Source organism: Pezoporus occidentalis, unplaced genomic scaffold (assembly GCF_034315485.1).
Source record: "Pezoporus occidentalis ecotype Australia unplaced genomic scaffold, CSIRO_AGI_Poc_V1 ctg48, whole genome shotgun sequence".
Lineage (NCBI taxonomy): Eukaryota > Metazoa > Chordata > Aves > Psittaciformes > Psittacidae > Pezoporus > Pezoporus occidentalis.
In genome coordinates, this window is record NW_026915813.1 from 6,021,850 (window position 1) to 6,046,738 (window position 24,889).

At 36.3% G+C, this 24,889-nt stretch overlaps 1 pseudogene; it reads left to right on the plus strand.

Annotated features, from left to right (window-relative positions):
* LOC134172828 (cytosolic beta-glucosidase-like) overlaps window positions 1-19,359 on the plus strand; it is a 32,421-nt pseudogene extending 13,062 nt beyond the window's left edge.
* The last annotated feature ends 5,530 nt before the right edge of the window (window positions 19,360-24,889 follow it).

The following is a 24,889-nucleotide window of genomic DNA, read 5'->3' on the forward strand; positions in this document are numbered from 1 at the left end:
GGAAAATTAAGTTAATAGGGTCAGTGCAATTTGATGAAAACTAGTTTTAGTTTGTAGCTTAGAAAAGATAGAGGGTAATGCATCTGATTTTATGGGCTTTCTTACATCTGTTCTGAATAAAACTTCTGCTCTCTTGTTCTAGGATACATATAATAACCTTATAATTTATATCACTGAGAATGGGTTTTCCCAAAGTGACCCTGCACTACTTGATGGCAGTCAACTATGGGAGCATTTCAGGCTGATTTTACAGGAAATTTTAAAAGGTATAATTTAAAATGATGAAAGATCAATTGTGTAAACTTAATATAATTTTACTTTGTGCTTATTTGCATTGGGCAATAACCAATGATTCTTGAAGCTAAAACTCTTCTAAATCGGAGTGAAGGGATGTGGTTAAAAAAAACCCAACACATGTTTAGCTGAAAGGAAAGCAAGCAGTATTAATTCTGCTCCCCCATCTTGGGGTGGAAACAGATGAAAAGGTGCTCCATACATACATTATTTTTAAACTCAGTTTTGTAGGTCCATAGTTCTTCATTGAGGAAAGCAACTACACTGATCTTCAGAAGTGCTTATCATTCATACCTTTCATTATGAAGGGTGCAAAGTTGAGTGCACCTGCAAACATGACCATTACATCTCATAATATCCTTAGAGCAGAATGCAACCTCCCATACAAGATTACTTCCTTGTGATAATTTCTTCCTGTATGAGGTCATTACGTTGTTATAGCTCAGCTTCTACCTTTATGTCAGGATGGCCAAAAGTGTTCAGCACTGGTGAAGCTCTTTTTTCATTTGAAACATGCTTTTCCATTAGTTTTGATAGAAATAGTTAGCCCAATTTTCAGCCTTCTGGAAATTCTTTCCTTACCTTCCTTCTGTTGGTAATATTCAAAGAGTAGATCTTCTCACTATAGATCAAGTGGACTATATTTTAAAATGCAGTTTCACTTGTATAACAGCTAGTCTCCGTGTTATATTTGTACAAAGGAATCACATTCATGAATGTCATATTATAGTTCAGTATTTTTTTGGGGCCATTTTTGCATCTTCATGCTTTTTTTTTTTTTTTGCTTATTTTATTCTTTATCCTTAATTTCATAGAATCATAGAATCACAGAAAGGTTTGGGTTGGAAAGGACCTTACAATCATTTAGTTCCAACATCCCTGCCATGGGCAGGGACACCTCACATGAGACTAGGTTGCTCAAGGCTCCATCCAACCTGGCCTTGAACACTGCCAGGGATGAAGCATCTACAATTTCCTTGGGCAGACTGTTCCAGCGCATCACCACTCCCACAGTAAGGAACTTCTTCCTTGTATCTAACCTAAATCTCCCCTTTTTAAGTTTAAAGCCATTACCTCTTGTCCTATCTGTACCTGCCCCTGTAAAAAGTCCCTCTTTTCTTTTAAAATGAACCTTTGCCATTTGTTCAGTCCAGCAAAGCTTTTAAATATGCATGTTCCTTGACCTTAATCAGTGCAACCTTACATGGGTTTAGTTACATATACAGTTGGACATTAAGTTGGATCAGTGTTTATCATTTTATCTAGTAAAAGGCATGGTGGAACATTGGTTGAAACAGATCCATCTATGCAAAGATAATATAACTATCAAGTCCATCAGCTATAAGGTACTTTCTGAAAAAATGCCTATAACTTTGTCCCCATGTAACATCTCTCCTGCCACTTTGAGTAAACAGTTTGTTAAGGCTGCTCCACAGATACTGACCCATGAATGAGCAATCAATTTCAAGTTTTCAGCTCAGATACCCTGGAAAGCATGGTATTTGAAGATGTTTACTTTATTCAATGTAATTGAATGCTTAACCATTTACTAAGTGTTACGCGAAGCAGAACCATTTAATTGCTTTGCATATAGTGTCTACAATAATTTCTTATCTTTTGAGCTAACTTTTGAAATTATTAGTACAGGCTCATTTATGCAATGAGCTCTGGGTCAGAAATGGGGCCTGTGTGGATTCTGCTGTGGGATTTGGGCATGCCTACTTGCTTTTTTGCCTAACCAAAAGATAAACATGCTTGACTACAAAGGAGAGTCTATCTACAGCCTGTTACTGCACTTGTTATTAGAGACATTTTAATATGTTTTAATTGGATTGATATATCCTTATTTTGTCTTTTTGCATTAAGAACTCTCCTAGCTTTTAGAATACATATTTGCACTAATTGGGTTAATTTTGTCAACCAGAATTTTCAAAATAATAAAGAGCTTCCCTTTTTAAGATCTTGTGATTTAGAAAGAGCTATGCTCTAGTACTCTGAAAATCAGAAACTTTGATGGCTCTAAAGATAAGTAGCAATAATATTGGTGTCCAAAGTTCCTAAAATTTTTACTATCATTAAGACTATTTAAATTACAAGATTTTGGAGGGCAGGAGCAGTCCTGAGGTGGTACAGCATCCTTCACCCACTAAGACTGTGATCATGCAGTATGGATAAGCAATAAAACCACTGTATGTTACCTCTATGCTTTATTTTTAGAAAAAGATTTTGATGCCTTCAGAGAAAATAGATTTTTATTTTTCAGTTAGTTAATAAGATCAGAAAGTGCAATGTATATGTGAACAAGAAAATAGAGAGTGAACAGCATGCAGCTACTATAAATACATCACATTATAGCTATTATAGATGGAAAATAGTTTTTAAATGGGTGCAACTGCTGCCATGTTGCTTCTTCACTATATGAATAGATAAAAGCATCAATATTTTAATAAATGTGGATATACATATTTAGCATCTCTGCAGAACCATACGCATGCATGGTGCTTTACAGATAAATGAAAATGATGTCTTCTTACCCTAGGGAACTGAAAATCTAATTTAGATACAATGCATGAAGAGATGACAAACAGAAAGCTGGATCAGAGGGAAGAAAAGAACATGGATCAGAGTAGTGAAATGCTTTTTACTATGGCTGCTCTTCGTTAATTTTATGTAATGTCTGTTAAGGATGACATCTAGACCAAAGATCAAGGCTTCCAGTAAACAGGTAATTGAAACTACTTAGTTTTGAAAAGTGGAACCTACTAAAAGAGATGATAAAATATCATAAGGTTTCATATGGAGGAGAGCATGCAAAATAGAGGATAAACTATTGCCATACACGGCTTCTGGAGTAAAGCAATGAAGTTAATCCATAATCTGTCTGGTAGAAGGTTATTAATAATGTTGATAGCAAGGAAAGAATGAATTAAATTAATTTTATGTTGCAAGAAGGAGGCATTGGGAAGAGTTGAAACTGGTTGGAATGGAATGTAAAGAAGATGAGGAAAATGTGATGTAATACAGGCAGTGCCAAATAAGAGGGAGATGAGCAGGAAAAATGTGAACAAGCAGGGCTAGATTTGGGAGTAAATACAAAATATATGAACATTTAATTTGGAGTCAGCGAGAAGGTCAACAGTAAAAAAAGTGCAGAGCAAATAGGAGAAATTACTGTGAGGAGAAAGGTATGGTTAAAGCCTAATATTCAGTTGGTGTTAATCTTCTCCTTAAATATGCTTGAATGAAGCAGAAATGATACAGAGAATACTGACTGCAATGGGAAGTGTAGAGCAGAACTAAAATTGAAAATAAGCAAGGTGGTGCAGTTAACAGGATTTTTAAAAAATGAACTTTTAGTTAAATACAGTCCTTTCTGGAGACCTTATTTTTGTCCTTTTTTCCCTCAGATTACTGAGACTTGTTATAAGACCTTTTATATATTGTCATCACTGTACACTTTGACCTTGCTCTCATGAACTAACCATTTAGTCTGTGTTGTAGATTCATACAAGCCTGCTTCTGCAGCATTCCCATGCACATAAAGCAGTGAGGTTATAATGCAATACTGTAGTCCATGAAAATATGATATATTGTTAAATTAAATATGGATGTCATAATGTGAGCCCCTCGGGTCAACTATAAGCTTGAATGTTATTGAAAGAACTGCAGAGGCAGCTCTGTTTCTTCATTGCTGCTGACAAAAATGCCTCTACAAATAGAATGCAACAATGCAGACATATTAAGGACCCTCTGAGATGTGCTGTCCCTGGCATAACATTGCCATGTGACATTTTCAAGAACTATAAATACATTGACTGCATTATAGTATAAAAATTAAGAAGCTTTGCAGTAGTCACTGCAGAAGTGTTAAAATGAAGCTAAATTTGTTTTGACTACTGAGGGATTCAAAGCCTTAAAAAACCCCAAAATACAAACAAGCAAACAAACACCCCCTAGAGTCCCCTGAAATCATAAGGCTATAGCTACCATAGAACAATGTATTTATCAGATTTTCAAAATAGTTTTAAAAGGTCCAGAATACATAATTCCATAAAGTTCCAGTTAAATGCCAGTTTTATAACTTCACATTATGATAAGAAGTCACATGTAATTTCTTAGGGGAGATGTCTTGAGGCCACCTCTAGACAATAGAAATGAGCACTTTGTAGCAGTGTTTTCTTGTTACTGAAAGTTTATATCTCATTTTTTTCACATTAATCTTTGAGCCTGAATGTTTTAATCTGCAAAAATGAACTTTTTTTTTCTTTTTTCCTTTTTCCAACTCTTAACCAGAAGTTTTCCAATGCAAATTTATGAAGAAACATTTTTTCTCCAAAATGCTCTTAATCTGCCTTCAAAAGTATCTTTGGTGAAGATAACAAAGCACAGTTGCATGCTCATGTTGGGAAGATTTCGGCTGGAATCAGGCTATAGGAATCTGGTCAGTTCACTGACAGAAGAGGATCATCTCTGTGAATTACAGGTAGGTGAGTAGATTTCTTGCCTGCCACTGTTTTGATTTTGATTGAAGAGATTAATTTAAAAGCAGAATTATGCAAGAGCTGCTAGATGTCTGTGAGCTAATTAGATGGTTCCTGGGAAAAGGGCTGTAGAAGACAGAGGAGCTTTGTGTGCAGTGTTAGAAGTCGCTAGGCTGAGTGGTGCTGCAGATTGCTCAAGTTGTTGGGAATCCGGATGTAATCAGCTTGTCACATGCTCAGGCAGTACCTGAGATGTGCTTTGTTCCAAGTAACTAGACCCCAGCCCCCAGTGACCTGTTAGTTTACAAAAGTGTTAGCAGCTGCAGCACAGGAATAGTTCCTGCTCTACAGTGAAGAGATACTGTGTGAAAGGTTATGTCACCTCAGAGGGGATAACCTAAATATTTAGGCACTGTGGGTGCTGTAGTGCTGCTGGATAGCTGGTGAAGTCCCTTCTAGAACCTATTTGGGGTATTCCTTTTGTTACAGAGGATTTGCTTTGCTTAGGTAGAAGTACTACTCCACCGCTGAAGCAAAATTCAGCTTTGCTGCTAGTTGACTCAGTTGTGCAAGCAAAGATTGGGGACCTCAGAAACTAACCAGTCTCTAATCTCCAAATCATATCTATGTGGCCAGAAAGTTAGAGGTAACTATTACTCACCTGCACATTAGAAGTTTCCGTTAGGAATGATTTGTACATATGCATCATAATCCCCGCATCAGAAGTAGCTACGGTAGTTTTTTGATTCTGCTTTATTATTGTACAAGATGAAATATAATGGCAATTCCACCAGAAACAAACTAACTAACTAACAAAGAACCCCCCCCCAAGAAACCCAAACCACCAAAAAAAACCCTCATAAGCAGAATGTAGGGATTCGGACCTTTATGATGAAAACACAGACTTTTGTGAAAATCGTGAGTTTAAATTCATCAGATGTTGATTGCACAGAACATCATTGGGTTTAATATTAGTTCTAAGCCATATGCTTCATTTGGAGTTACCTTTCAGGAGAAAATGTACTGAATCCACAGAGGCACATCATAAAAAAATACTGTGCTAATGCTGTGGCTTTGAGACAGTTTTTAATTTAAATCTCTCCTTTTTCAAGATGATTTAGTTTTAAATAACTCAGGCCCATTATGTGCATTCAAAATGCTTTTCCCAGGATTATGTACAGGATCACTCATTGCAGAAACTAAGTTAATATATAATACAGTTTGGCTAAGCTTTTCTATATGGGCATACATCTTTCCTGGAATTGAAAGATAAGTCAAGTCCAGTTTATTAGAATGAACATCTGTCTTCAGATACCTACCACTTCTTAGTCACAGATTTCTATTCCAGAAAATGAGATTTTGCATTTTAATATAAAACAGGAAACATTTTTCTTCTTAGGGCAGGACTCATTACCAAAAATATTATGAAAATTGCTTTAAAGCATATTAGAAAATTAGTAAGAAAACTATTAAATATAGTGGTACTGGTACAACTTTTATCTCAAAAGGTCGTAAGTGGTGATTCCCAAATATTTTCCATTGGAAGTGTTTACGCCTTGCTTCTCATTTTCTGTCTAAATATCTGCTGTTGACCATTTAAGTAGATGGTCCTGTGATTACATTAATTTTACAGTTACTGAAGAATGGATCTTTTACAAGACACATTTTTAACAGTGCAAATAAGAGAAGGAATTAGAAGAGAACCTTAGCTAGGGTCTACTATATTAAAAAAAAAAACTGTGTTAGAAGTGCTTTGATGGCTCATATAATGCTATCCAGCTTCCAAACTACTTATTTTTCATGATGTTTCTGTGATAATAATAGCTTATAATTTGATTTTGTGGGAGTTATTGCCATTCTAAAGGACTGAAAATTATATAAATGCAGCTGTATGGGGAATATTACAATGTCAAATAAAGCATTGTCATTGCAGTTCTCTGTATATGCTGCTACAACGTCAATATAAAAGGGAAGAAACTATGTTGATCGATATAGCAGATTATAAGAAGTGATTGGATAAAATGCAAACAACGCATAATCTGTTATAAAGTCTTACTAAATGAAGATGCAACTTTCAGGCTATAGTTGTGCACTGAATTTGAACTCACATGTTTCTGGCTGTTTAAAGCCACTGCAGTTTTTCCTGAGCAAGTATGTGTTCCTTCAATACATTAACACATACATTCAATATGACCTATTTTATAATTGCTGTGGGAGTTTGCCTTTGCATTTTTTGATAGCTCTCTGTTCAGATTCTCAACCATAGCACTGCATTAGTTTATTTGCATTGAATCAATTTTACCAAGGAATCGCCTATTTTTATATAAAGAAATTCCTAGCTTCATTACAGAGGGAATGAAGTATCTGATCTCAGTTTTAAACTAGGGAAATTGAGGTAGCACAAGTTCAGTATAATTTAGCTAAGGTCAAAAAGCAGATGGGATAATAATAGGAATAGTACCTGGATTTTTCTGCTCTCTCCTGGATTGTTCTGACTCTCTATGTGCAATGTCACATTCCTGCTGCTAACAAACATGTTTTGAAATAAACATTCATATTAGAGAATATGAAGATGTACATGAATGCTCAATATACATCTCTCAAAAACACTAATGGGAAAGTCATCTACTGAACTCATATAGTAGTTGGAAATTAAATACAAAATGTTACTATTTCAAATGTAATAAAGACGCTTATCCTTAGTGAGGCAAGTCTGATGTTTGAACAGAAGATTTTTGAGGAGTTAATAATTCTATTACACGGTGGAATAATTTTCCCAGAAAAAAGGTGGGCAATTGTATTTCTGGGAAATGAAAAATCAAACTGTCAAATAGTAAAATAAGTACAAGGCATTATTCCTCTATAAGAATGAAACATGTATCTGGATATAACACAATTTAGAATATATAAATTGGAAAAAAATGCCTTTTTCTTCTTCATGCTAGAGTAAAATAAAAGACAAGCTGCATGAAGTTTTCTAGACTTCCTTAACAATTTATCTTCTGGAAGAGTTAAATGTGAGAAAATGCAGTTCTCAAAAGGAGAATTACTTTTATCATATACATGAATGCTTGGAAAGTGTTTACTTTTCTATTTAATTTTCTTTCAGTAATATAACAATTAAATATATTTTTCTTGTTATTCTCTGAAAGGATGAACCCTCTGTGTCACTATTTTATTTTTGAAAGTCACACCTGAAAGTAAAGACCTTCCTTATATTTATAGCAATTCTGTGTTCTACTCTCAAATTGCGCATCCTAGCACGTTTATACAGTGTAAAAGTGACTTGGAGACATCATGATGTAGTGCTTTTTTAGCCATCTTGCATGAGAGATTAAATCTGGAGTGAACTGGACTTGCATGACAAGTATTTGGTAGTGTTGGTTAAGGGGTTAATTGCCAGTTAAAGGAAAGAAGAAAATGCCTTGCAGTGGTTGTTTGCAAAACAAGGGAAGAATGTCTGGAAAGATTCCTTCTCCTGCATCCCAAACTACATCTTGTATGTGTCTTGGTTATTGAGAAGCATATAAGATATTTCCATCTGAGTCTTCCTTTGTTCATATTCCCTTGGTAACACTAGTAGGTTCAGCATAGCAAAGACTTTTAAAGTCCTAGAAACTATCATCTCCTCAGCTAAAGTCTAATTTTTGCTGTTGATGTTCTTTGTATTGCTGAATTTATTGGAATTCCTATGAAAAAGAGAGAAAAGAAAAAAAGCAAAAGAAAAGAAAAAAGAAAAGAAAAGAGAAAAAGAAAAGAGAAAGAAATCACATGAAGCAGTTTACAAGAGTGTTAAAAATGACATGTTTCTAAATATTGCGTATACTTTATAATCAAATCTTATTGATTACTTGGATGATTTTAAGAAACAAAGACAAAACAATGTTTTGTGCTGCAGTTCCAGTGCGGAGCTCATGCAGTATATTTTCTGTGTGGGCTAGTACCTTCGCAGTAGTAAGTAGGCTCCTGCTGTAACAACTGAAGCTGCCATGCACTCTTCAAGTTTATTCCTCAGTCACCATGCATTGTAGAAATCCAATCTAAAGATCATAAAAGAATGAATAAGCATGACTGAATGCAGAGCCAGAGACAAATGCAGAGAGGGGAGAAGAGAGTGTTTTTGGCTTCCACAGGTTCTGAAAGTCATTTAAAAGCTCCTTGGACTTGCCTTTTGTATCTGCAACTCAGACTGTCACCTCTGATCTCGGCAAGCAGCTTTATGCTTGTCTGGCAGTCCTTTTCTCATGAGCTATCCCAGCAGCTGTGATCAGCTGGGCGCATTAAGTAAACAGTTCCTAGGTTCTACATCCAGCTCTTTACTCAACATCTTTATAAGCTTCTAAAAAGGATCTTTCACCAAGAAATGCAATTTGCAGAGCCAGAGTGAGGCAAAATCATCAGTCTTCTCTCTCAGACATTGGCTCTGCAGGGTGGGCATTGGCTTGAATACTGGATGTGCATCCTGAGACTTCAGTAATTTTTAATACAGGTTACAACATCAATTAGGGTCACGAAATCCCTTTTCCATTTGTATTCATTTTACTGTTGTAGATTTCTTCTGATCTTATTTGACTATCATGGCATGTCTCTTCTTTTTTTATTCCCCGCTTGCCTTACCCCCGTTAGTCTTATGTTTTCCAGCAGGCAGATGCTGATTCTCCTCATCCATGTGTAATCCCAATGAAATTTTCATTTCCCATATTTTATAGTCTGCTGCTATTCACCTTTCTAAACACAGGCAATAGGAGTCCAAGGGAGAAGAATTCACTAACCTCCTGGGGAAACTAAAAATGATCATAGCCTAGCAAGTCAGTCTTTAAATGTCCTTTGCCCATTCCACCCTCCCTTCTGCTGCTCTTAAGTATTTAAATCTGCCCCCTACCAGTCAGACTTCCTCACCAGATGGTGCCTTCTGACTAGCTCTGCCTTTCTTCAGAGAATGAATAAGTACAGCAAAGAGCATAAGGAACTGGTAAGACAGTTACTGGAATATTTCATCAGTGCTAGTGTCCACTTTTTAAAAAGGACAATGAAAAATGGGAGAGAGTTCAGGAAGGAGCTGCAAAAATGATTTGAAGGCTGGAGAAAATGCCTTACTGTGGGGCTCTAAAAGAGCTCAATCTGTCTAGCTTATCAAAAAGAAGATTGAGAGGTGACTTGATTACAGTGTACAGGTACCTTCATGGGGAAAATATACTAGGTACTAAAGAGCTCTTTAGTCTGGTAGAAAAAGAGTATAAAAAGAGCCAATGTCTGGATGCCAGACAAGTTTAAATGAGAAATCAGTCACATTTTTAAACAGTGGAAGTATTAAATACTGTCACAAATTGTCAGAAGGACTGGATGCTGCACTTCATGCTTTCACATCAGGCTGAGTATAGTTTGGGAGATATACCTTAGCCAAACACAAGTTTCAGACACATTCCAGGTAAACTAGTGCAATTTAAGAGCCTGTGGTTCACTGAGGATAAAATTAGATGTTCTTATGATCTCTCAGTTTTTAATTCTATAAATTTAAATGCTGGCTACAATGACTGTCCATACTTCATGAAAAGTGAGCTGGTGTGAGGTGTACCCTTGGAATATTAAAAAAGGAATGGAGTGGTCCACAATATATAATTTTAATATTTATATTATTTTAAGTTATTATCATTTTTGAAGTTAAGACAATTTGGAAATGTATACATCATTTTGTAAAGTCAAGCTCTTTCTTTAAGAAGATTTTAAATTTGAATATTTATACTTTCCCAAAATCTTTTCACATTGCCTTTTTTATGGCTGAAAGAATTCTACCCTTCTCACACCATAATTGCATTTACAGTATGCTTATTTTCAATGAGAAAGTCATCCAAGATTTGTCCAGAAAAACAGGGGAAAACAGTCCTTACTAATGCTCATTGGTTGTTCTCACTTGCTTTCCTGTCTGAGAATCATTATCATTTATGTAGGCAGTGATAGGTTTTTAAATGATGTAATCATATATAGGTGTGAAATGGTAATGGCTGTATCTTTAAAGATTTTTTAAAAGGTTAATTATATTCCACAAATTGTTTTAAAAGTAGAATGTTAATATTATTGTAAGACTCAGACTTGGAAAGCAATTCTCCTGTCTAACATATGTCATTTAATCCCAACATGATTCCTTCTTTTCTTCCCATTATTGCTACTGTTTCCAGGTGCCATGCTAGATATTTTCTTTCTTTCTTTCTTCTGTGTTTATTCATATAACTGTGAGTAACCGTGTTTCCTGTCCTCCAGCCGTAGACATTGCTTAGCCACGCTAGCCATAGTTATCCTTTCTTTCCATCTTGTAATTAAGGTATTTTTCCATCCCTTCATCACTTTGGGTATTCTTTCAGTTTCATTCAATTTCTCACTGTGTCTCCAAGCAGTCTCAGGAATTGGGCTAGGGAAGAGACAGTGGAAAACATATCAGCCCAATGTGGAAAGCAGAGTTGTATGTGACGTGGCTTAGCTGAAGCAGAAAGTCAAAGGTCTCAAGAGTGTGATCAAGGCAGGTTAGATGGAAAGGAGAGGTGAGAAGGAACGTGGCATCAATGAACCTTGGCTACAGAAAAGTTGGAAGCTATTTTCTAGCCATAATGAAATATTAGACACAGGAACCTTATGAGATTTTAGCCACATGGATCTCGGGAGATGAATTCTCCCACTTCTCCATGGTTTACTGGTATTATCTCTTTTCACCAACCATACAGTGGTAGTAGCGGCCACAGTCAACTTCATCTCAACAGCTGCAACTTTGCCCTTCTTGTTTGACATGTGCTTCTCTCTTCACATCAGTAAAAAAGTTCCCCACCTCTGTTTTCCATGGGTCATGGACCAACATGATCCGGCCTGGATGTTCCCTCCCTCTGTTCACTTTCTAGTGTCATAGGCTATCACCCAGAATGTTATAAGTATTCAAAAAGTAGTTCATACTAGACAACTAGACAGCAAGGATGTACAGATAATGGGAAGATAGATTCCCTTGCCTTATAAGCTGAGTGGGAAAAGCATTGAAGTTAGAGGTTAGAGTCCTTAATTGAACAGTCCCTAGTCATAAGAATTTTGCTAACATGGCAACATGCTGTTACTAGTGAGTGGGGAATGATGGTTTGTTTGCTTCTGTGGTATCAGTTTTTCTTACTATTTTTTTTTAAAGTCAGCCGTGATCGAAGGCTTAGATGTGTATGCGACTCTTTGCTGGCAGTCAGTGTGAGCCTGTTGCCAGAGCTTGTGCCTGGTTTTCATTTATTCTGAGTAAGTGTCTGAATAAGACAGACAGTGTATTCTGTGCATGATCTGTAACTGGAGGTGGCAGTGTTCTGCTGCGTCCTTTCCATAGTCAGTTTTAGTCATGGAAAGTCCATTTTAATTCTCTCAGTCTTAATCTATTGCTTTTAAATAAGTAAAACATGTACACATGTTTGAAAGTTGTAATGGAGAAGATTAATATAACATGAAAAATATCTTTACTTCAACAAAAAGGTTTCCCAGAACCTTAGTTTTATTAATTTATAACCAATGTTTATAAATTACATACAAAACATTCTGTAGTATCCTAAACCTGCACCAGTTTTGTGCGCAACAAGGACAAACCATGTTCTAACACAGGAGACATTTCTCTTTGCCATGGATAGCTGGAAGTGTGAATATGCTGCATGGCTGCTACAGTTAAGCAAAAGAACTCATAAAAAAAAAACAGAAACAACAAGCTAGACACTGTGAAACCAAACACTTGCTCTAGACCCCTATCAGTTACAACCACAGCCCTGCTCCAGAGGTGACTTTGTCTTTTCAGGGGTGTATAGTGGTTCACTTTGTGGAGCAGAGGACACTTTGAATCTGATGAACTGTGGGAGATTTTAGAGGAGCGGAGGCCTGGCTGGAGACGAGTGAAGGAGAGACTCTGCTACAGCATTCTGATCCCTTGCACTGGTCCCAGGTGCAAAAAATTACACTGTATCTATGTATTGATTTTTTTACCAGCCAAACCACTGTGTGTACCTGAATCTGTAAGACAGCAGAATATTGATCTATTAAAGAAAATTATCTATTTAAAGTATCTATTCTCTTTTCTAGTTTAGGGTGTAGAGAGATACCTATTTGCCAGTGTAGCCTTGCATATCTGTACTTCAGCCACCAGTTGGAGCCACCTGGGTATAAATTTAGCCCATGCCTCCCCTTAAAAATGCCTAAATCTTCCACTGTCACTTCCCAGATATACTGAGTGGGTTGCATGGAGCCATTCGAAACAGAACAGCTATTAACAGACAGAGTTGGATTTTTTTTCCAACTAGCAATTTGTTTAACAGGTTTCCACTGCAACTCCTAAATGATTTCACTTAAAAGGACACTGTGAATGTTAATTAAAAACATTCATTAGGGTTTTAATAATACCTTAGAGGCTTTAAACACAAATTTGTTTCTGTATCAAAAATGTTTTACTTCCCATCTTAATCCATGTATTTTGGGGAAGCCAGTGTCTGTTGCTGTACTGTTAATACTCTTTTCCTCCTGCCCCTACCTTGCTTTGATAAAAAAAGTATATGTTTGATTGGTGATGAAGAAAAATCACACTCATATTTAAAGTGTTTCATTTACAATGAGAAATTGGAAATCAGAATTGAAATCCATCCTTTATGTCGGTTCAGACCTAATTGATTAGAGTGTGGTTTGTGTAATGTTGGCTACCTATGTAAGTATGATACAGTGAATCAGTAAATCTGTCCTTCTGTTACACCAATACAACCTTGAAGTCTCTGTTAGGATGGTATCAGTATAGCTGGAACAAACTTTTCTGATTTCCAGAGTGTATATTGATCATTTTGGGGAGTGGTATTGTTAGGCATGAACTGTGGCCTGAAGATGTCTGCAGATGCCACATAAGTGAAATTCAGGATTCCTGAGTCAGTGAGAGGTTTGTTGTTAATGTCAGTGTAACCAAAATATAATTATAAATAAATATATACTCCATTTAGTAGGAGGTCCTAAGTCCCTTCATCATTCACAAAAGGGAATGGATTTTGAAATCTTTACGTATTTTTGGCAGTATTTCCTGATTCTTTCTGTGTATTTCCATACAGAGAAATAGAATTCAAATATTTGGACTTCCTCAAAGTGTGACAATTGTGATGCTGTATGGCTGCCTTTATGTCATACTTCTGTGTTAGCAACCTAGATTGTCACTTCTATTATTGGAATTTTGATTTCCTTTTTTGGTCTTTCTCTTTTGCTTTTTTAGTTTGTGCTGTTGAAATCTAAGCTTCAGTCTAATCTTATTCCATTGTTCAGGTCAATTTTTTCCCCTTTGTGTTTCCATCAAATTTGCTAACTTTGTCCAGGTATGAGGCATTGTATTACACATGGTATTAAATTAATGCTCTTTTTTATTCTTTTCACTATTAAACATCTATTTAAATCCATATATATCATTTAGTTCTACATTTCATCTGAATGATTGAATGCTTTTTGGTAGTGAGACAGATTCTGTATACTGCAATATGCCAATTCCAGAACTTTTCAGAGAAATATATTTCAGAGTTTTCACTTTGTGGTCTATGAGGAGTCTTATTTTTTGAATAAGTATTGATTGCATAATACAAATGTAGAAGCCTTTCTTTTATTCAGAAAGAATGAGCTTGGTTGATGATGAACAAAAGTATTCATGAAAATCCAATAGCAAAAACGTACCTTGGCACCTGCAACTTAGTAATTGTTGATGTAGGGAATAGTCTTGAAGAACAAGTTTTATAACAAATAGAACAGGAGACAATGAGAAAGAAAAGTAAAGGTCAGAGAAAGTTCAATTCAGTCCATTGAGAAAGAACTTGGATAAAATTTAGGCAGAGGAAATGGAAGAACAGTGATGGGAGGTAACAATATTTTAGAAGGAAATGATTGCAAGGATCTAGAACTGAAGGAATAGTCAAAATAACTGTGAGACACATACATAAGCTGGTGATAAGAAGCATTAGCTGCCATAGATAAGGCTGCACATTCATTCTTAGGCATGCAACATCTAGGGAAGCCACAGGGAGTCTAGCACAGGATACTACAGAAACAAGGCTGGACAGGCAGACAAGCATATTTAAGAGTCATTAGCACTGGAAAATAAGTGGGTCCAGGACAGTTGGCACAGACACCCAAGCAGGGACTAGCAAGAAGGAAAAGGGAATGATGACAGAGCCTTGAGAGGTGCCTGCAGAAGCGGGGGAGAAATAGAGGATCTATCAGCAATAACTCTCTGATGCTGTTAGCCAGATGAAGAAATGATAATTTAGTGTCACATAAACCTAAGGGCTGGAGTTTCTTGTGGAGTAGTAAGTGGCCTATGATGTCAAAAGTAACAGAGCTATCAAGGAAGAATGAGCACAGAGAAATGACCCTACAAGAAACAGGCACTTATTGTGAAGGATGACAAGACAAATTAGACATTTGGCAGTATACCTAAAGCAACTCCTTCAGCTACTGCGACCACCTACACTGGTAGAGTAATTAGAAGATCTTCCAAACACAGTGATAAATGGTGTGATAAGGGCAGGGAGATCTATGTCTATTTATAAAGTGCCTGTCATCACAGTGTCCGTCTATCACAGCAGCCAGTTAAAGAAAGGTAGTCACTATCAGGTAGTGGAATATTTTCTTCAGTCATAGTTAGGTTAGATGCAGTTGGTATAAAAAGATACCCCAAATAAGCAAAATTTTGCCAAGCATGGCAAAAGCAGGGGAGGCCTCTCTACAATGATATCCTGTGCACATCTTCAGAAATAGGAAGCATTAACACTTTGAAGCTGAAATAAAAATGGCTTTTATAGAATTTTGTAATGGTGACCCTCTTCCTGAAGAAAAAAAAAATAAATGTCTTCAGTAGCCTGTGCAGACAAGAGCTGGTGCACAATTTAACTAGTAGTGTTAGAAAATAGTGCTTAGGGCTTAGAAATAATGAGCTCCTAATGTATTTTTCTAATCAAAGTATCAGCATGAAATTCACTGTATTTGGAGACCATCCTACTACCAAGGCAGCAGTGTATCAAAAGTTCACTGTGGATATTACTTTCATGTCTCATTTTTGAATCAGATTTTCTTTTGCTGATCCTTTTTAATAGTTTTAAGTCAAAAACAGTAGAAACAAGAGAAGAGCAGTTCTTATCATATCTGTTCCGGCATCCTTGGACCAACAGGCATTGCTGTCAGTCTCAGTTATCTTTCCATGCAACACTGTTTTGAACTGAGGTTTGATACGCAAAAGTTTTTTCCTTCAAGATTTAGACACATCATAAATCAAACAGACAACATGATGGGACTTCTTTCCCTATTTAGTCTATTGGACGCAGACAGGCATGTACTGTAGGTTTTTCAATGGCTTATTTTCTAACAAAAGCATAATGTTGTGCAGTTCAGATATTACAGCAGGCTTTTCTTGGATTTTACCCAGGCGATATTTTCCTGTCACAAAAACAGAGCCATATTTCCACTACTGAATCCACATAATTGTATCAGCCACTGCCACAGTGGTGTTTTTAAGGGTTCTTTTTTAATGTTTCTCCCTCTGCCTCACAGTAGCAACATCCTTTATTCGTGAGAGATTGATTTTCTGTGTTATATTTTGTTAAAAAAAGTTATGCCTATATGTAGTCAGTGACATGCATAATTATGTTTCTAGGAATGTGGAAAAGAGAAGCAGATCAGGATTTTTTTTTTTTTTTAATATTCTTAGTTAAACCAGTCAAAGGAATCCAGGTTTTCTTCACTTAATTTTTTCCTGGTTTTGATTACTCAGGTTGTGTGAGCATTGTGAAGCTTCATGCAGTTTCTCATGACACTTTTTCCAAGAAAATCCCCAAACAGCTATCCAGGCAGTTGTTACTTGATACTTTTTGTTAGCTTTGTCTCACATCCACCCTCCTATTTATGCAGACAGCAAATACTGATATGGCCAAGCCTCTGACATATGATATGGGGGAGTGCAGTACAGTCTGATATTAATGGCAGAACAAAGATCTGGAGGGTTGCTGGAAGCTCTTTAAACCCTTAGTTATCTAACAAAATCTGCACCGGAACATACGTAAGCACAGAGATGCCAAGTAATAATGTGGTTATACTAATTTTCTTCATGGCATATGTGTATTACTTAAACAGCAGTTTGCTAGTTTAGGGGTTGTATGGAGGCTAAATCATGCATGCTGCTTGTGTGGTGTGCTGCAGAACCTAACGAGGAATCACTGTGTAGCCTTGTTCTTAATATGCACACAGTGCACTTCAGACAGGGATGCCATAAAAGCTGTCATGTTGAGAAGAAGTTGTGAAAAGTTATATTAAAAAAATCTTAAATTATGCGCTTTACTCAACTTGAATTTCATAACACTATATCATTGCCCAACTTAAGCTCCCAAACCAACCGTTCCTTCACAAAAATGTAGCAGGAAAGAGGAGGAAACAGTGTCTTGTAGTCACTACTTTTCAGGACAGCAGTAGAAGGATGCTGCATTGATTGGTTTTAATAGACCAAGATGAAGGAAAGGGAGAGAAGTTTAATGCCTTACTATAGTCCTCCAGGACGCTTAACACCAGATCATGTGTAAGTGTAGAGAAGGGGAGTTAAACAACCTCCATTAGTAAAACAATGTTGTGTTCAGTCTGCCAACCTTAACTGGCAATTCCTTATGAACAGCAAGGAAAAACTAATCCTCTGGATTACATTCACGAAAAGACGGGTTATAAATCATAAGAGTTCTATTTTGGGGCTTTGACTCATTTAAAATTGGAATATAAAAATGTGAACCCATATTCGCACCACATTTGCAGTTATGTGTTGTATTTTAATTCCAACCACTTCGTTCAGTGTTGTCCAACTTACAGTATGTTTTGTGTGATCCCTCTGATAACTTTGATAGAATGCTTTCACTTCCCCAGGGAAATCCTGTGAGAAAGACCAGCAGAAAACTGGAACAAAACCCCGTCTTTGAAATGCTGGCATGGTGCTGGCATATCGTATCACCAGCAGAGACTCGCTGCCCTGGCTCCTCACCTTCTCTGAAGAAACAAGGGAAATGTCTCTCAGATTAATATCTCAGGAGCATTTAATATTATGGAGCACCAGCCTAGTTTAGGGCTAGTCTAAATTAACCCAAATTTTGAAAAGCATAGTCTAAGCTGGAATAGGCAAAAGGTTTTCAGACAGAAGCAAAAAAGTTCATGTTCCATCCCTGTAAAAATAATTAACATAGATTCAAATTTTCTGTTAGTGACCTCTTGCTTTGTCACACTCTTACAGTAAGAGTTTCATTGCACCAGAACCTACCACTGTCTCACAACAGAGAGAAAAAAAGTGGAACTTTTATTTTTTTAATGAAAAGGATTTAGAATAAAGAAGGTAATGTGAAAGGAATGTAACTTCCCAGAAAAAAAATCACATAGCTGTGATGCTTACATTAAAACCAAGTTGTTTTACCCTTATACGCAATGCTTGCAATCTGCAGCTGTTCACATAAGATGAGAAGACTTAAGATTTAAGCAAGTAAGGTGGTTGACTTTGTTTTCTTCTTTTCTTGTAAAGGCCACATGTACTTTACCTGTCCCAGTGTTACATCAAGGTGCTCTCCTTGAACCAAGAACTTTTCTTTTTCTCCTTTTTGCATTTGGGAGGAAGGGGAATAAGTAGTAATATTTTGCTTTTAGGTTGAGAAAAAGCTTTCATGCTTCATCTTTAAAGTGCTTTTCTAAGACTCAGCGTGCCAAGTATCCTGCATTTTACAGATGGGGAAGAAACTAGATGAAAAATAAGTACTTTATATTCAGATCTTACACTGATGTTTAATCTTACGATTGCTTTTTCTTCTCAAGTAGCTGCACATGTCGTCTCTATGCAGTTCAGTTTCTCAGGATCTAGGAATCAAATGAGCTACGAGCTGCAGCAATATTTCAATATTTGGCCACCCTCTGTCATAATGTTAGCTTCCTGACCTTTGATAGAACTGATGACAGAGATGATTTTATCACCTATAGCTCAAGGTTCCTTAGCAACAATTACTTTAGTGGTGCTGTGATCAAGATGAGGCTACAAAACTGTGATTTACTCATCTTATTGTAAAATGCTCTTTTTTTTTTTCTAATACATTTTGCTTTGTTCTTTGCTTCCCCATCACCCATACCCCCTTTTAAGGCAGTTCACTTCCTATAATGTCATCCACACTATACCTTTTTCTATTTAAGCTTATGACATTTTTTAAGCTTGCCTTTCTTGGTGATTTCAGCATTAGGAGACCTAAAGTGGACTATGTATTCCATGCTGGCAATGATATTGCCTCTGCTAAAAGCACAATCAGTGTTAATGTGGATATACCCAGTATCATTAAAACACAGCTGTATTGATCCCTTAAGGCCACCACCATCGTTCACTTCAGAGAAGCTCTACTACATTATTCTCTGGGTACTTCAGTTTCAGCCAAAGAACCAGATCATGAACTTACAGCCAGCATCTGATTTTCACTGTGGTTATATACACACAATTTTGGAACAAAGCCGGATAAAAGAGGATCCTGATAAATACTCTTCTTCAGGAAGAGGATATAAACGAGAATAAAGCTTACCTGACTATTTATTAGTAACTAAACATTACCTTATCTGTCTTTACTATCTATATTCCTACTGTTTAAGCAGTGAAATCCCAGTAAAGGCCTAAAAATCTGCTTTCATATTCTTTTTCAGAGGCTGCCTGCTTTATTGGTAGTTTCACATCCAGAGCCTTAGATGTATATGTATAGTTTTAAATGGGGTCTCCCCATATGTATGTTTTCTGCTTGTGAGGGATGACGTTGTCAGAAAGCCAATCATACCAATTATTTTTGGCGGCAGTTTGAACCCAACACTTACATTTCTGGAAGGTCAGAGCTTCAGTAGCAACCCCTGTCTATCGTACACAGACCCTGGGGATTGACTAGCCTTGCTGTCATAAGGTGTCATAAGTGTTGTATCTACTTTCACTTCACCTCTCATCATACTGTTTTAATTATTTCAACAATAACTTTTCTCACCTTTCCATTGTTATAGCCCAATGTATATATAAAGTCTAACAAGTATTCTGCTTGCACAGATGATGACTTCCCTGGAAAATGCAATGTACTTCCATTCCCATTACTAAAAAGCTAAAAGTTGTTATCAGATTTCCAAAACCCACAATAGTAATACGTGAAAATAATAGGAAAAATCAACCTATATGACTAAGGAGGGAGCTTAGTATACTTTCATATTTATGTATTATCATGATACTATAATGGTACTTCCAAGGAGACTGGGATTCTTATTTGCATAGTGCTACCACTAAAGACTTCTAAACTTGCTCCTAAATCAAAGTCACCTTGAGCCTTTGGTAATTTTCTGGTAAAGAAACTGCTCTAAGTGACTTGGTTTAGAGAGTAAAAATGGCCATATCAACACATTAAACTGGATCTTCTGGAAAAATTAGTTAAGGTAAATAGTGGTTTTTTTTTAACTAGTTTTTTAAATAGTTTTTTATTTTACTTCTTATTCTTTTGGATTTTTAATTGCACGGTGAAAAGTTTTCCATTATGCTTGTTTAAAAATAATATGTGTTATGTATATTTTATTTATGCGTCATAGGTTGTCTTGTTCAGTATAACATTGTTCATTTAACTTTCCCTCCTGTGTTTTATATGAGGCAGTTATACTCTTTCTTCTCATCCTATAAAGGATATTTTCATGTTTTGAACAGGACAAACGGGCAATGCATTTTTCTTTGTAGAAATTAATATTCTTCATTGTAAACAATATAATCCATCATGTTTGGTCTATGTGGTGAAATGAATATCCTGATAGTTAGCATGAAAGCTTACTGAAAGTACAGTGACAATCTGCATCTCTCTGTTGGGCTCTAAAGGCCAGTTCTCCCTTCTAAAGATTTATAATACAAAGGGCAATTCACTAATTAGTACTGTAAATTAGTGTTGCCATGAGGTTAAAAAAAACTAACAGCCCCTGCAGTATTTCAATTAATGTTATTTTTAATTGCTTGTATTAGCATTTGAGAACAAGATTGATTAGCTTTTGACTGTCAAAGAAACAGAACTTGAAGCTCTTAAATACTGAAATGGAAGTTGTTAATTACACTTAAAAAACCATAGGTACTGTGCATGGAAATCTGGAAGGTCATCTGAGTACTAAATAGGGTATGTTTCATTTCTGTTCTGTTTAAATAAAAATTAAAAATATTTGCATAGAGCTACATGTATTTCTTATGCTCTCTACTAATTGATCACGCAAATTAACATCTCCAAAATCACTCTAAAAAACAAAACAGCTTTAATAGTGCATCTGTTTATAGAAAGTAATTTTAGAAGTTGTTTAAAGTGATTGGTAATTCTCAATTTGTGATTAAAGTGGTGAGACCTGAAATTTCTCCTAAAGTTTTCTTGAGTTTTCCTCTGTAGATCCCAGTTCAACACAGAGCAGCTGTTTGGTAGAACTTGAAGGCTAACTCCAAGACAGGACTTGTGCTTCTTCATCTCCAAGTTCAACGCCCTACCTGAGGCAGATTTAGAAACCTCAGAACAGGACACAGAAAAGCCAGCAAGCACAGCAGAGATGTTCCTGATAAAGATCCTGAGGGTATTTGTGCTGTGTTGAAGAGGATTGTGGCTAATAAAAAGCTTTTCCCCCCAGTTATTTTAAGTGGGATTATTATAGGTGGAGGATTGCATTCAACACGTTATGGATATAGAAGGCATACTGCTTCAGCTTCTGCTCTAAAAGGCAGTTTAATTTGGTTCTCATACCTCGGTCCCTTTGCTTCGTTAAGGCTCTGAGATGGAACATCATCTAACCATAGATTCTCATTGGCCTGGGCAGGTGCCAAGGAAAACTGGTGCACACTGGGTTACACAAAAAAGTACATCTATCAATGCATGAGAAACTTCCATGACTATCAAAAATTGTGGCATTTAGGAAATTCAGGTCTCTGTCTAGCTGAGGTAGCAGCCAAATGGTGAACATGAAGGCTGGGTGGTAATGCAGATCTTTCTAAGTCCCTTTTGTTATATATTTTAAACAAAACACATGGAGGACCTGGCTTCTACCACTATAGATGCAAAGAATATGGATATTATGGTGGTAGGAAAGATCATGGTATTAAATGACATCATTATCCTGACTTCCATGTTCTCCCTCTCTCTCTTGCCATTTGATTCACAACCCCTTACCACCCTTATTCTTCATCTCATGCATTTTAAGAAAAAACATACCGTAGATTGTAAGTGATCATATACTATCTATTCTACAGTAATTATAATGTGAGCAAACTGCTGCTTAGGTTCTTACTGCTTTACACCTTCTAATTACATGCTAGAAAAAAGTGAGGAATGCAAAAGAAAGGGAGATAAAGATAAATGAAAATTATATTTAAGAAATAGAGAAAATAAATAAAAAATAAATTGATAATTTTCACTGTTAGAAAAGCAAAACAAAACCACAGTTTTACTGAAGATTTTCATTTTGAAAAGGGATTTTTCAGCTGGAGAACATTTCATACAGAAAAAAATTTCAGCTACATGTGTCAAAACAGTATGTCAACTTATCAGAGGACCAGGATTTTTTTAGAGGCAATTAGAAGGTATATTTTAGAGCTAATTTGACTATCTAATGAGAATATCACAAATGAAGTGATTCAAGATAGCTCAAGTACTAGTGATCAGAGTTTCTCAAGGTCAACAGTTTCATTTATATATATGTGGGCAAATAGCTTATTCACAGTTAATATTTTAAAAAATATATCTGTGATGCAGTGACCAGCAAGGAATTTTCAAACCATGCTGTTGAATTCCTAACTGCAGTACATTTCAAATAGAACAGTTAATATAATTCCTGGAGAAACAGATGATAAATCAAGCTAAATAGAATTAATAGTGCCTAATTACTAGTTATATACTTCACCTGTAGTATCATATTCAGTAGTGATCACCATACTTTAGGATATATGTACTTTGTGGCTTATAATACAGAGCCTGAAGTACAATAAACCTTAGAGAAAAGAGAGAGAATAAAAACAGTAATTTATTTTTAATACCTGAAAATAAATCTTGAGGTTCAAGGAAATCATCATACATGGCATTTTTAGTAAGTCATAAGACAATGAATTGTGTGACTGGTGCAAACACCTACTGCTGATCTATGAAAAACAAAAGTAGCCTTAAAATGTTGTAATTCCTTTTCCCCTACAGGGCTGTGACATTCTGGGAATATGGTCTGCTTGAAGAATTAGTTTCCTTTTTTAAAAAAAAATCTTCATTCTATGGCATCTTTAATTCAGTTATTGGTGTTGACACAATGTTGTGACTTTTTTTTTTTTTTTTGCTGAAAAGGAAGAAATATGAAAGCTATCATAGAATCATAGAATGGTTTGGGTTGGAAAGTACTTTAAAGCTCATCCAGTTCCAACCCCCTGCCACAGGCAGGGTCACCTTCCACTAGACCAGGTTGTGCTCAAAGCCCTATCCAACCTGGCCTTGAACACACCCAGGGATGGAACAGCCACATGTTCCAGTGTCTCACCACCCTTGTAGTAAAGAATTTCTTCTGAGTATGTAATCTAAATTTACCTTCTTCCAGCTTAAAGTCATTACTGCTTCTCCTACCACTACCTGCTCTTACCAGAAGTCCCTCTCCAGCTTTCTTGTAAGCCCCCTTTAGGCACTGGAGGCTGCTCTAAGTTCTCCCTGGAGCCTTCTTTTCTCCAGGCTGAACCACCCCAGCTTTCTTAGCCTGTCTTCATATGAGAGGTGCTCCAGCCCTCTGATCCTCTTCATGGCCTCCTCTGGACTTGCTCCAACAGGTCCACATCCTTCTTATGTTGGGGGCCCCAGATCTGGATTCAGTACTTCAGTTGTCCTTGCTTCTACCCTCTGTAGGCTTTCTTTTTGTGCCTGAGTTTGTCCAGGACCTCCTTGTTCATTCATGCAGGCATCCTGGCACTTTTGCCTGACTTCCTCTTTGTTGGGATGCATCACTCCTAAGCTTGGAGGAGGTGATCCTGGAATATTAACAATTTTTCTTTTCCCCTCTTCCCTCCAGGGCATTTCCTTTCATATATAACTGCTCAACGTGAACACAATATATTTCTTCTTAACTAGTCATATAAATCAGCTTAAAAAAAAAATCTAATATTGAGGTATTCTACAAATTTGAAAATGGACATTGTGAAATGCTGGCTAATTGGTATGTTTCAATTGAAGTCTTAAAATAGAGTTGGAGACACCAGGCTCTTGCAGACTTTACAAAATGTTCATGTTACTTAGGTTTAAGTATTTTTACTCAGTGCCTCTTGAGGGTTTGATAATTTATTTCCTAATTCATTGTGTCAGTGAGGAAAGACAGTTAACATCTATGCCTTATTTATGTATTTGTAGTGGGAAAATGTCTACTTACTCATATGCTTAATCAAGGTCTCTCTACGGCCTTCACTTAATATGTAGAGTACCTGCTTACTATTTTACAAGTGGACAAAATAGGAAAGTGGACTTTGGTTATAATAATAAATATTTTTTCTGCTTTCTCTTCATTAAAATCAAGGATATAAAAATACTTCTTCAGGCTAGACTTAAAAATTAATTTCTGAAAGTGTTTCTAAAAACATTACTCTGTTAGGAAAAGATGATCCAGCAGTTAAGGATGTGATTAGCTTTCTGATCACGGAAATTCTTATATACATATATATATATATATATATGCAGCCTTAATTTTTACATACATCTACTTATTTTTGGCTAATAAGTGAGTGGTGATCTTCTCTTTGTTGGATGTCCCACTAAGTTGTTAATTCCAGCTGTTACTTCCAGGTTTTGCCTTGCCAACTGGAAGAATGATGTTCCAAAAAATGACCAACTCATAAGTTCTACTATACATATAGAGAGTCAGACATGTGGAAGATCTCTGCTGAATATTACTGCTAACAGAGTTATGAGCTAGAGGCTCATTCTAGGAATCCAGCCTCAGGTCTCTTCATGCAGCAGGTTTTACATGCCTTTGTATATTAAGCTGGTGTCAGACAAAACTGAAAACATGTTTTTTTTACCACTACACCAGAAATAAATGGGTCTGTGACG